General features: G+C 38.2%; 1 pseudogene; it reads right to left on the reverse strand.

The window, feature by feature from the left end:
* Window positions 1–2956: 2956 nt before the first annotated feature.
* On the reverse strand, window positions 2957–3582 carry LOC114036411 (annotated as a pseudogene).
* Between the last annotated feature and the right edge of the window lie 10164 nt (window positions 3583–13746).

The raw sequence follows: 13746 nt of genomic DNA on the forward strand, positions 1-13746 counted from the left end.
GAAAAGAAAACTGTCTAGATCTTTTAGAATCAAAGGACATAGTGGAATCCACTGATTACATTCTAAAAGAAAATCAAAGCCAAAAAACTCAGAATCCATTGAGACAAAGGTATATTCTTTCCTATCCATATTCAGTTTTCTCCAGAGGTCTATCATATCTAACTTTTCTAAAATATTTTTTTCACCTCCTTAACTAGTTTCTTGTTTATTTTGTGTTTACATTGATATAGTTCTGAGAGGGGAAGGCTGAGGTCTCCCACTAGTATAGTTTTCTTGTCTATTTCTTCCTGTAACTCATTTAATTTCACTCTAAGAATTTGGATGCTATACCACTTGGTGTATTGATATTTCTTCATTGTTTATGGTATCTTTTAGCAGTGTGAAGTTTTCCTCCTTATCTCTTTTAATTTAGGAACTATTTTTGCTTTTGCTTTTTTAGGATTCAGGATTGCTACCCCTGATTATTTTTTTTTTAATTTAGCTAAAATATATTCTGCTCCAGACTTTTACCTTTACTCTTTGTGTATCTTTTTTTGCTTCAAATGTGTTCCTTGTAAACAACGTATTATAGGACTACGGTTTTTAACCCACTCTGCTATATGCTTCTGTTCTGTGGAAGAGTTCATTCTATTCAAATTCACAGTTATGATTATTAACTGTGTATTTCTCTCCATCCTATTTCCACCTTTTTTTATATTTTTCTTTCTCCTTTCACCCTGTTCCTCCTCCCCAATATTTTGCTTTTCACCTCCACTTCACTCTATTTGCCCTCCCTTTTATCACCTCCCTCCCTTTTCCTTCCCTTTCCCCTGCTACTTCTTCCCACCTTTTTTGCCCTCCCTTATTTCTGCCCCCTCTCTTTTCTTTCCCCTTTCTCCTCCTACTTTCCTTTATGGTAAGATAAATGTCTATACCTAACTAGGTGCTTATGTTATCCCCTCTTTGGGCCAAATTGGATGAGAGAGGAGTGTTCAAACAATACTCAACACCCTCCCTTTTCCCCCTATACTGTAATAGTGTTTTTGAGCCTTTTCATTTAATGTAATTTACCCTCTCTTGCCTGCCCCTTTCCTCTTCTCCCAGTACAATTTTTTCACTCCTTTTTATATCATCATATCAAAATCAACTTATACCCACACCCTCTATCTATATATATGTACCTCACCTAACTACCCTAATAAAGAGAGCAATCAAGAGTTACAAGTACAATCTTCTTATGTATGGATGTAAACAGTTTGATCTTATTGAATAACGTGTTCTGTTTTTTCTTTGCTGTTTACCTTTTTATGTTTCTCTTGAGTCTTGTCTTTGAGCATCAGATTTTCTCTTCAGCTCTGGTCTTTTCCTCAGGAATTATTGAAAGTCCCTTGTGTCATGGAATGCTCATCTTTTCCCTGAAAGATTGTGCTCAGTTTCACTGAGTAGTTGATTCTTGAATGTAATCCAAGCTCCTTTGCCTTCCAGAATATCATATTCCAAGCCCTCTGATCCTTTAAAGTAGGAGCTGCAAAATCCTGAGTAATCCTGACTGTGACTCCTTGATATTTGATTTGTTTCTTTCTGGCTGCTTACAGTACTTTCTTCCTCACCTGATAATTCTGTAATTTGACTACAATATTCCTTGGAGTTTTCATATCAGGATCTTTTTAGAAGGTGATCACTGGATTCATTCAATGACTATTTTGCCCTCTGATTGTAGGATATCAGGGTATTTTTCCTTGATTTTTTTTTTTTTTTTTTTTTGCTAGGCAATGGGGTTAAATGACTTACCCAGAGTAACACAACTAGTAAATGTCAAGTGTCTGAGGCCAGATTTGAACTCAAGTCCTCCTGAGTCTAAAGCCAGAGCTCTATCCACTGCACCCCCTAGGTGTCCCTGATAATTTCTTAAAAGATGCCATCCAGGGTCTTTTTTTGATCATGGCTTTCAAGTAATCCACTGATTTTTGACATTGTCTCCCCTGGATCTATTTTCCAGGTCAGTTGTTTTTCTTTTCTTTTCTTTTCTTTTCTTTTTTTTTTTTTGAAGAGTAAATATACATTTATTTTAGTTTTAGTTTACTGTGAACCCTTACCCCTTAGGGTCACCCACTAGCCCTTCTGCACCCTGCGTAGAAGTGGGCTAGGACTGATCCTTTCACCTCAGTCTCAAGCTCCCCCACCCATATCCCTATCCCTTAAAGAGGGGTATGGTAGCCTGGCAGACTTATCTGAGGAACTTTGGCAAATGTTCTCAGAAGATTCACATATACATCAGGGCAACCTGGCCCATGATAGAGTTTGGTCCATGCAGAAAACCTGGAGCTAACTCCCAGGCCACTGACTCCACATTTAGAAAAAGTGGATAGTCACTGCTACCAGGGCCTCCTGGCTGATTGCAAGCTCAGGCACTTTCAGTGGGTTGCTGTCCAAGAAGACTGAGGCCCTGGGGCTCTGAGGATTCATTTTGTGTACCTACTGTTGGCTGCTGCTTTTTCAGAAAACATAGGAATAGACCCACTCACTCATTCAGAAGCCCCCAAAAAAAGGGTGGCGGAGGGGGGGTAATAGGGGAAGCTTGAGTAGGAGGATATTAAAATGAGAAAATATATATAAAGGTCTTCACAAACTATGTAAATGTTAAGCTATTATTATTTTAAAACATTAATTCACTACCTTAAAAGATCCTTTACTGAATTGAGAAATAATACTATCTGGAAGGTTCTTGCTTCTCAATAATAAAAAAGTAGGCCAGTCCTTTGAATGGGTTTCCCCTTGGGAGAAGAGGCCTGGGAACTGCTCCTGCTTAGCTACTCATACCCTAGGCCTGGAGAAAAGAGAGAGGCCTGGGTTGTGTGGAAGACAAAAGAACAGAGAGGTAGCTGTCCTGGCAATGAAGCTGTGAGGCCCAACTCAAGTGGCTAGAGCTGGATTCTTATTCTAAGCAGAAATCCATGGCTGAGGCTAGAATAAGTGACTAGGCAGTGAAGCCAAAGTCAACTTTGCTGACCACTCTGTCCATGCATGGATCATGGTCTCTCATTTCTCTATGAAAAAAATAGCCCAGATGTGTACTACTGTTGCTTAGAATGACCTGAGAACGGTACTTACCACTGCTGAGAGAATGCAGCAGTTTCATGGGAGGTATTTGGAAGCTGGTCTTGGGCAGAGAGTAGGTACCCTTCTTAAAAGGGCAATGACAGGGCAGGCCATAGGTGTGGAGAGGTGTGGGGCAGGCTCCCCAGGTGGAATGAAGGTGTTAATTGTCTCACACATATATTTATAGGTGCAGCTTCAAATATTTTTAATACAGGGGATTTGCAACCAGAACCCAGGATGCATTTCTTTCTCCAAAGTTACCACTGCCTTCACAGGAGAAGTGAGGGCTACATTGGCCTTGGTCTCCATGTCAACGGTTACTTTACTAGGAATGCTGATAGGAACTGGTTCTACCTCCAGGCTGGTGATCACTACTGGGTCATGCCCACCATCACAGTTTTCCCATGAAAAATCACTGACCTTCTCAGATGCAATGAACCCTTGTCAGTGGGAGTAGGCCACAGGAGATATGACCAAAAGCACAGCTAGAGCAAGGGACTTCATAGTGTCTGACAGTCAGCAGATCTCGGTTGTTTTTCCAACGAGATATTTTACATTTTCTTCTTTTTTTAATTCTTTTGGTTTTCTTTCACTAATTCTTGTTGTCTCACAGTCTTTAGTTTCCATTTATCCAATTCTGATTTTGAAGGAATTATTTTCTTTAGCTAGTTTTTGTACCTCCTTTTCCAGTTGGCCAATTCTACTTTTTAAGGAGTTCTTTTCTTCAGTGGATTTTTTTTTTCTGTTTGTCCAAATATATTTTTAAGGAATTGTTTTCTTCAGCAAATTTTTATCCTTTCTTTTCCAAGCTGTTGACTCTCTCTTGCATACCTTTCATTTCTTTCCCCCAATTTTTCTTCTACCTCTCTTATTTGTTTTATATCCTTTTTGAATTCTTCCAAGAAGGCTTTTTTTTTTGTCTTGAAACCAATTCATATTGCCTTTTGAGGTTTTGAATGTAGACATTAAGGCATTGTTGTTCTTTTCTGAATTTGTGTTTTGATCTTCCCTGTCACCATAGAAGCTATTTATGGTCAAGTTTATTTTTTGTTTCTTTCTCATGTTTTTGCCTGTTTCATGGCTTTTAAAGTTGAGCTCTGTATAAGGGGCACAAGGGGCACTGTCCAAAGCTCTTTTTGCTTGGAGCCAGAGGCCTGGTCATTGGTTTGCTGCTCTGGGGCCTGTGGTGCTGGCAGCTTGCTCACTGCGCTGGGGTGGCCCAGCTTAGTCACACCTGTTGCTGTTTGCTTTCAAGAGCTGGCAATCTGCCTTTTGTGTTTGGACTGGAAGTCTCACAGTTGGCCTGCTATGCTACAGGCCTGTTGAGCCAGGAACCAAGGGGCCTTGGTTGCTGACCTGTGCTGAGTTTCCCACTGGCTGTCCCAGGCATTTTCTGTGCTGGGCTGAGCTCTCCTTTTACCTAAGTGAGACAAACCTTTCCTGAAGTCCTTCTAAATTAATCTTAAGTTGGAGAATTGTTTCATTCCATCTTTTTGTAGGTTCTGTCACTGCATAATCCATTTAGGAACTTGATTTAATGTTGTTTCCAAGGGAAACTAGGGAGAGTTTAAGCAACTTCTTGGCTTCTCTCTGCTATCTTGACTGAACTTCTATTTTGATGAATTTAAAATAATGGAACAGGCATAGAAGAATGTACTGGAGGAGTCAATTATTTATTTATAGCACCAGCTATTTGGCTATAGAGCTATAAGATAGTACCTACCCTCAAGAAGATCACAATGTAATGGAGGAAGATAATACATAAGAAAGAAGCTGAAAAGCAGGTAGGGGTAGGGTATACAGTATGGGGGCATAATGAGAGCCAGGATAAGAAATTATCTGAGGTAAGTTATAGAGCTGAACTCATCATGCAAGATTATTAGTTTCTGGAGATCATGAAATTCCAGAGATTAGCCAAATGAGAAATGAAATGAATTTCCTGGATCTCTCCCTTAAATGGAAGAGGATTTGGTATGGTCTTAGGCTCTCTAATGTCAATCCTCTTCCTCTCCAGTCAGAGGAAGGGAAAAGTCCCATGGGCAGGGAGTGCTGAAGGGGAAGGAATTTTGGGGTTCTTTTCACCTTGTAAAATGATGAGTTTTTAGAGATCATGAAATCCAGGGGAAGGGAGGAAGAGGAAGGATGGAAAATATTATTGCACATAAATGAAGTACATGAGTATAAATTTTTATAAATGAAGAGGAAGGGGTCATGAGAATAAATGACACCCAAAACTCATTCTCATCTGAATTGGTTAAAGGATATGAAAGTGAATACATAGTTACATAATGAATTGTGTTTCATTCATTGGGGAAACAAGAGGGTAAAAGGTGAAGAGAGAGGAGGGGCTAAGAAAGAAAGTAGTTAATGGAGATATTATTTTTAAGTGAAACACCATCTAATCAAATAATATTTAGTAATTAAACAATAATATTTATAGCAGCTCTTTTTGTGGTGGCAAAGAACAAGAAACTGATGGGGTTTCCATACATTAGGTAGAATGCTATTGTGATTTAAGAAATTATGAAGATACTGGTTTCAGAGAAACCTGGGAAGACTGGTATAAATTGATGCATATTGAAGTAAGCAGAAGCACTAGAAGAATTTATACATGGAAAGACAAACTTTAAAAGTCTTAAGAATTCTGATTGAGACACTGACTGAACATTATTCTAGAGAACTCATGATGCCAACCTCTTGATAGAGAAGTAATGGACTCAGAGTACAAATTGAGACTTTTTTGGCATGTCAAGTCCAGGAATTTGTTTTGATTAACTATACATATCTGTAAGAATTTTGTTTTCCTTTCTTTCTCATTCAGAGAATGGTGTGATGGGGGGATGTGGAGGCAAATTTTCATTGATTAAAAAAAAAACAACTAAAAACAAATTGTCTATGATGTCAGAATATTCCTCCACAGAATGTCATTTTGTAGGATATATTGAGTGGCTCTCCTAACCCTGCTACTAGAATTATGAACTTATCCATGCACACTGGAAAATTCTTTTTGCAATAGGTTATGATTCTAACTATTTTTAGTGGTTCTGCTATAGAATTTGCACTCTCTGTCAAGTATAGTCAGCCACAAGAATTTTTACCCTATCAACCAGGTTTCATGGATCACAGAAACATGATATAATAGTGGCTAGTAGCACTTATTGCATCCTGTGCACAAGTATGTGCTTCAAATAACTGAACCCTTTAGCCACAATCATATTATAGAAGTTGCTACTGAAAATCACAGGTTTAAGGTTCTGAATAGCACAGTATTTGAAGCATAATAGGTATTCAATACATTCTTGGTGATGATTTATTAAATTAATCTTTGTGGTTTACTGCCACCTTTTGTGGAAAAAATGACACTGCTCATTAATTGATAAAGGGAGTAAAATGTAGAAATGATGAGCAGCTCTGCCATTATTAGCACCAAGCAACAAATGTTAGGGATCTTTGATTATTTGGCAGTCTGGCACTCTCAGAATAATGTTGTTTTTTTTTCAGCCAAAGACAAGGTTTATTAGAACATCCATCATATTGGGCAGACTCTTAAGGAGTCTGAACATGAGTGAGCAGTGGCTAGATTATAAGAATCTGAGCCATGGCTAGATTTTAGGAATCTAAGCATCTTAATGTAGACAAGATGAACTTTATATACAGAAAGACTGTGGGAGGAATCTAGGAGTAGCCAAGTAGTCCATGAGGTAATAGAATTACCAAGGATGGGAAGTGGTCTGGGGGCCATAGGGAGGCAAGACAATGGAGGGGAGATTGGGTGTAGCCACCATGAAAGGCCAGTTGATGGGATTATAGCCTCAGGCAAACTCCAGAGATTTGGTCATGTGGGAAAGTCCAGGGTTTTTCCTTTCTGGGGCCCAGATCCCAACCTGATCATTCCCTCCTCAAACAAATGGGCCCCAAATTCTTTTGGAATAAGGGGCTAAGGTCTCTGCTTCTGAAACTGCTTCCTGCTGGCAAGGGGCATAGAGCTGTCCCTGCCTGGAGGGGGTCCCAAAGAGGAGGTTGACTGGAACCAAGCACAGACTGCTTCCAGGCAACTAAGTGGGAACGTTGGCTGGTACTCGCTGTTTGCTATCAACTGTAGGTGAATGGCCTGTAGTCTGGAAGACATAAATCTGAAAGAAAAGACTGCAGGGCCCAGATATAAAGCAGGGACTAGATTTAGGGCCCAACTTTGAGAAGATAAAACATTCTTAGCTCTGTTTGGATTCAGATAATTCAGTTTTCCAACCATGCAGTATCATATCCACCTCATAGCCAGACTCAGGAATAGCCAGGTGGGTAACATTCCCTTTCAAAGGAACATAATGGGGAAACTGAGCCAGGAGGATCCCATCTTAGACTGAGGCTAAAATTGTTCTCTCAGCTTTTCCCAGTGCTGACTTCCCACCAGTATCACCTTCTCTGAGTAGCTTGTGGCGTTTCTATCAGATAGTGGATTATTGATTATTGATAGATTATGACCCATCAGACAACTCAAAATAAAATTCTATGAGCTTTTACCTCAAACAGCAAATTTTACTAATCATAGCTTAGGAAAATCTTTTCCAGGATTTACATCTCAAACTTAAATTTATCCTAATGTAAAAATCCAATCATTAGAGATTTCTATACACTTCCAAATTCTTAGCAAGCCATACATAACCCAAACAAGTTTTTTGGCTACTTTACACATTAAAACAATAACCAAGAATAACTAAATTATTTTAGCAGTAACCAAATTATGAAAAGTTGCTTGACATAACTGATACAGAAAGTTCACCAATTTGAAACTTGAAAAAAGCCCATTACCAATCAGGTGACTTCAGCTTTGTTAAATGCACTTCCAAATTACTTTACACAGAGAATCAGCATCTCATTGTTAACAGTTAAAACTACATATTTAAGAAAGCATGCTTACCCAAGTTCAGAGGCCAGCTTCTTTACCTTGAGTAGGATGTGCTGAACCTGGGTGATGTTTCCAGGCAAAGGTTGCCCCAGAGCCAAAGGTCATTGCCAGGGGGGCCCATGATGTAGCTGCTGCCCCTCCTCACGCCTTCCTTTTCCCCAGGTGGGGGAGGGTGAAATCAAAGTGAGGGGTAAAGGGTGAAACTCTCTTCTCCTATGAGAGGGGTTAACAGATGCCCTCTTGACTAAAATGAACAGAGTGGGAGATAAGAGTGACCAGGGTTGTAAGGAGTAGTTCTAAACTCCTTAGTGATCAATCACAAAACCTCCAGAATCTGCCAAGATATTTTTAGCTGTTCTAACTTTCCTCTGTAATCTCCATGAAGGAGAATTCTGGGGTGTAGAGGGAAGGGAGTAAGTAAGCCTCAGGGAAACAAAAACAACCACAGTTTTTCCCCAATTCTCTAGCACTGAGAGAACTGAAAGAATTGGAAATACACTTTCAGATAAGGCATTCATCCTTTTCCTCTATGCTGTGGAAGGTGTACCCAGGTCCATGACCTCAAACTGATCCAGTGGACCAAGAGCCTGAAAGCATCAGGCCGAATGCAAGACAGCCTCGTAACTGTCTGCCTGAAAAGCACCTCCAAGCCTTGATGCTTAGAAAACGGCCCAACTGCAGAGCAAGAAAGGGAGGGAGAGGAGGCTTACATACCTTCCAGTCTTGGCTGGAGAAGAACTTGGGGTTAGGCAATTTCCTCCTACAGGCCACCAAAATGATGCGGCTTAGGGGTTCAGGGATCTTGGGGCCCCAAAATCATAACATGAGGGTCCTGCCTGAAAGAATTTGACCCAAGCCTTCTTTCAGCCAAAGACAAGGTTTATTAGAACATCCATCATATTGGGTAGACTCTTAAGGAGTCTGAACATGAGTAAGCAGTGGCTAGATTATAAGAACCCCAGCAGTGGCTAGTTTATAAGAATCTTAGCCAGAATAATGTTTTTTTTTTAATAATTGCAAAATATGCTAAATATTAGTTAGAGGTCAGTGAAACCAAAGAGGTGATTCTTTTTCATTCAGGTTCACAGACCCCTTGAAATCTATCCATGAACCTCAGACTAAAAATCCTTGATCTAAGGAAAAATTAAGACAAAGCTGTCATATTCCATCTAGGCACATGAATGCTGGTGATCTGGCAATAGGGACAGGGCAGGACCAAATCTTTAACTATGAAGGGAAAATAAATGAAAAGTTTAAGAGGAGCCAGGATCTTTGGGATGTCAAGATTTAATATGTTGACATGGAAGTGGGCAATCAGAAATAGGGTGGAAATTCAAAGAATTCAGTAAAAGATTAGGAAGTAAATGCAGAGTACATTAGGGATTGATGACCATTTGTATGACCATTCATATCATTTCTCAGGAATAATACACTTCATCTTTTAACACTGGCTTTCCTATTACTGCATCACTTAAAGGCATTATACATATGTACCAAGAAAACAAGTTGTATGCAGTCTTTGATATGTTTTAGGGATGTTTTTAATTTTACTTCCACCTACTAAACATTTCACACTTCATATTTTCAGAGCTTTCATGTGTAGGTCTCCTACACGACTTCTGTTCCTTCTTTCTCTTAAGCTCAAAGTAGCCTTACATATGTTCTCCAAATTATATGCTCCTCTTGACCTAGTCGGATCAAATCCTTGTCTTTAGCTTGATAGTCACTTAGTGTAAATTTACAACCCTTTCAACATATAAACCTGTGTAGTTCTCGTGATTATTTTAAACTCAGAGAATAAAATATAATTTCAATGAGCATTTAATTACTTTGCATCATTATGCCCAAATAAGGGTCCATTTTTGTATCTTGCTTTGTGGACTTTGACAAAATTCTGTTGTTCTAAAATGTTTACCAATCTCAGCTTGTATATAGCATTCACATTAATAATTTATTATGTACTAGGTAGTCACTCTTCTTCAACTACCTGAAAAATATGAAAATGTGATAGTTTCTATCTTCTGTGTTAGCAGAAGTTTATCTTAATAGACAAATCTGAAGAATAATGACCAAAATTGATGACATAACACAGACAGTATTGTATTGAACTTCTTGATGGAGGATCCCTATTATACATAATTTTCACTTGAATTTTTCTGTGATTCACATTATGTAAATATTTTAGGTGTTTTATGGATATTTTCTGTTAATTAAATTCAAAATAATCAAACAAAAATAATTTATTAATATCTACTATGCATCAGGCACAGTGCCAAATATCAAGCTATAAAAGGGGGGAAAATGAAGTAATATCTGCTTTCCAGGAATTTACATTCAATTAGGGAGATAATATGTAAATGCTAAATTTAGATAAGACAAGACACAAGGTGACTTTGGGTGGTAAGGCAATAGTAGCTCAGGGGACCAGGAAAGGACTCTTGCAGAAGCTGGTGCTTGAAGCCAGGCACTCCAAAAGGCAATGATGAGGAAAGAGAGCATTCCATGAATAGAGGATAGTCAATGCAAAGGCACTGAGTTCAGATATAGTCTGTTGTGTGTAAGGAACACAAGTAGGCCAGTATGGCTGGGCATTAGGGTGAATATAAGGGACTAATATACAAGAAGTTTGGGAAAAGTAGGAAGGAACCAGGTTATGAAGAGAATTAAATGCCTAACAAGACTTTATATTTGATCTTAGGGGTAATAGAAAGCCATTGAAATTTATAAGTATGTGTCTGAGGGAGATATGAGGGGTGGGGGGTGACGTAGTATAAGCTATGCATTAGGGAAATCACTTTGGAGGTTGTGATAAGAACGGATTGAAGTGGGAAGGGTAAATTAGAGTGGAAAATTCATAGTTGAAAGCATGAAAATTCCATGTCTGCTAAATTTACCTCTCCTTGTATTGCCCTTCATTGAGGGGAGGGGTGGTGATAAGAACGATGTAGTGTAAAAAATATACTCCAGAAATATAGAGAACTTTCATTACAGATGGAAAAGCCACCTGGAATGAAAGTCCTCCTGTCCCCATTGGTACATTTTCTACAATGCAGTCATAGTAAACTAATAGTAATATATGGAAATGGGGTCATGGTACCTGAATAAATAAATTGTGATTTGTGAATATAAAAAATATTATTTCCCCATTATAAACAAGGAGTTCAGATAAACATGAAAATGCTTTTTTGAATTACTATAGAATCAGGAAAACAATAAACACAATGACTATAACAATGTGAATGAAAAGAATGATAATGAAGTTGAAAGCTCTAATTAAAATCACCAATCTTGACTTAGATAAAGAGATTCAGAAATATACCTTCTTTCTTTCATTGTAGAGAGGTCAAGAATTATGTGGAACTATGTCTATAGAATGACTAGCCAAGTAGAGGCTTGGAAGGTCAGTGGCATAGACCTTCCTTATGATAGCTATTCATGGTCTTTTTTTTTCAAACCCAATAGCAACCATTTTCTTCGAACAGTACTTTTCTCCTGTGAAAGCTCTAAATTTCCCTCTCTGTGAATTATTCAGCCCCTCAGGATGCTTATAACCTAACCAAATAATATTGGAGTACCCATAACAACAACTATGAATGTGCCATTAGAATCCTCCACCTACCACAAAATATACCCATTTTGATAGTACCAATATTTAATACATTGTCTCCTCTCTCCTTTCCTCTTACCCCTCACATAACTAAATGGCACAGTGGATATAACATCTTGAGTCATGAAGATTTAAGTTTAAAACTGATATCAGACATTTCCTAGCTTTGCAACTTTGAGTAAGTTTCAATTTCATTGATTGTAAAATGGTGATAATAGTAACACTCATATGGTGCTTGTGAGATTCAAAAGAAATATTATTTATAAAATACTTACCATAGTACCTGGCATGGACAAGGCACTTAATAAATGTTTGTTCTCCTTCTTCCCCTCAACCCCCCACTGATCAACATGGATTGCCTCTAAAAACTTACAAAGCTGTGTCTAGGACTTAATTGGACCCTGACTCCTTTGAAGCAGCTTACTGATCACCTAAGGGTATAAAAAGTCCAACATACCATGGAGCCAGGGACCCTCTGATATATCACAACACTCTGCCATGATGATAAGACAGGCTTCTATGCAGGAAAGGAGCATCTATAGTAGTAAAGTAGCATTGTATTCTTGTTGTATCTCTTTGATATGTTAGGATTAAACAAACTTTTTATAAATTGTTTAATTACTTATAAGTGGATAATTTCACCTCAAAATGGAACCTTAACTAACAAGGGCACCAGTCCTTCCCCTAATACCTGCATACTGCCCCTCAGATTACCCTGTAGTGGATAGATTATGTGGTCACAGGCTTTGAACCATGGTTAATATTCCTGCCTCCCATCCCAATCCTAGTGAGACTTAATTTTTTTTTAGTTAGAACTATAGTTCCCTATATCATAGGATGTTACCATCAACTTGCTTCCAATGGCCTGACCTCTAAACCATGCAACTGAAAGATTTACCTAGCTAGAAACTGCTCTTCCAGAGGCAAACTAATTTTCACATTCTTCTGCTTCTTGCATTTCTTCTGGATCATCTTTGCCTAAATATTATTTTAAAATTGTCTCCTCCTTGGCAGTCAGTTTTGTCCCATTCTTCTGGCTCAGAATCATCCACTAGGATTTGTATCCCTGATTGGGTAAGATCATATAAGATCACATCAATAAGCATAATGAGTTCTTTATCAGCATCTTGGTCCACACCAGCTCATTGCTGGATGTGATGTAGACTATATTAATGACCATGAATTTAGAGATACAACACTTTAAAACTCAAGAAAAGATACTCAAGTCCAGCCTGAGTTTCAGGTACTTTTTAATTGGCATCTCTATCTCACGCTGTGTGAATGTCCTGAGGACCTCTCTTGGTATTGTTTGGAGAATGGCCCAACTTCTATATGTAGTTTTTTTTTAAATTACAGGGCTTCAATTTGTCCCCAGTCTTGCAATGTTTACACTATTTGTCATAATAGATACACTTGGTCTTTGCAAGCTACAAAGAGATCATCACAACAACTTTCCTCTCAACAATACATATTTTTCAAACTTTTCTATTATGATTAAAGGCAACATTCTAGTTATTTAGGTTTATAATTTCAATTACTCCCCACACCACATTTCCATTCACTAGCTAAATTTGGTTAGTTCTTTTTCTAGGTTATCTATCAAATATTTCCTTTTATATCTACTCATATAACCACAACCTCCCTGTCTTCCACCTCACCCTCTCCAAACCGTATCCCATACATTGGCCAAAGTGATTTTCTTCAAGCACAGCTTGGACTCCCCTACACAGCACACTCAGATGTCATTCCATTGAGTCTAGAGTCAAATATCATTTCATCTATCTCATCCTTTTAAATTGATAGTTAAACAAAAGTTTTATACTGTACATAATTAGAATAGCATATGTATATATGTGTTTAAGTATATGTGCATATATGTATATGTCTACATAGAGATTTTCATGTTCTACTCTACTAATAAGTGTGTATGTGAGCATGTGTGTATTTATTTGTATGCATACTATTTGTACTCTATCCTCCTTAACATCTTCTTACTGAAATTTAAACTCTATGCCTTAGGGCTTTGCTCGATGAGTTTTTTCCTTAGTCTTACCTTTTCTGGAACTAGGACACTGAGCACATGTAAGAGATTGCTAAACTAAGTTGTAATATATGTTATCACTCCCCTCTCTTTTTCATTAACTTCCTGTTTATG

Source organism: Vombatus ursinus, unplaced genomic scaffold (genome assembly GCF_900497805.2).
Source record: "Vombatus ursinus unplaced genomic scaffold, bare-nosed wombat genome assembly UNPS02009835.1, whole genome shotgun sequence".
Taxonomy (NCBI): domain Eukaryota; kingdom Metazoa; phylum Chordata; class Mammalia; order Diprotodontia; family Vombatidae; genus Vombatus; species Vombatus ursinus.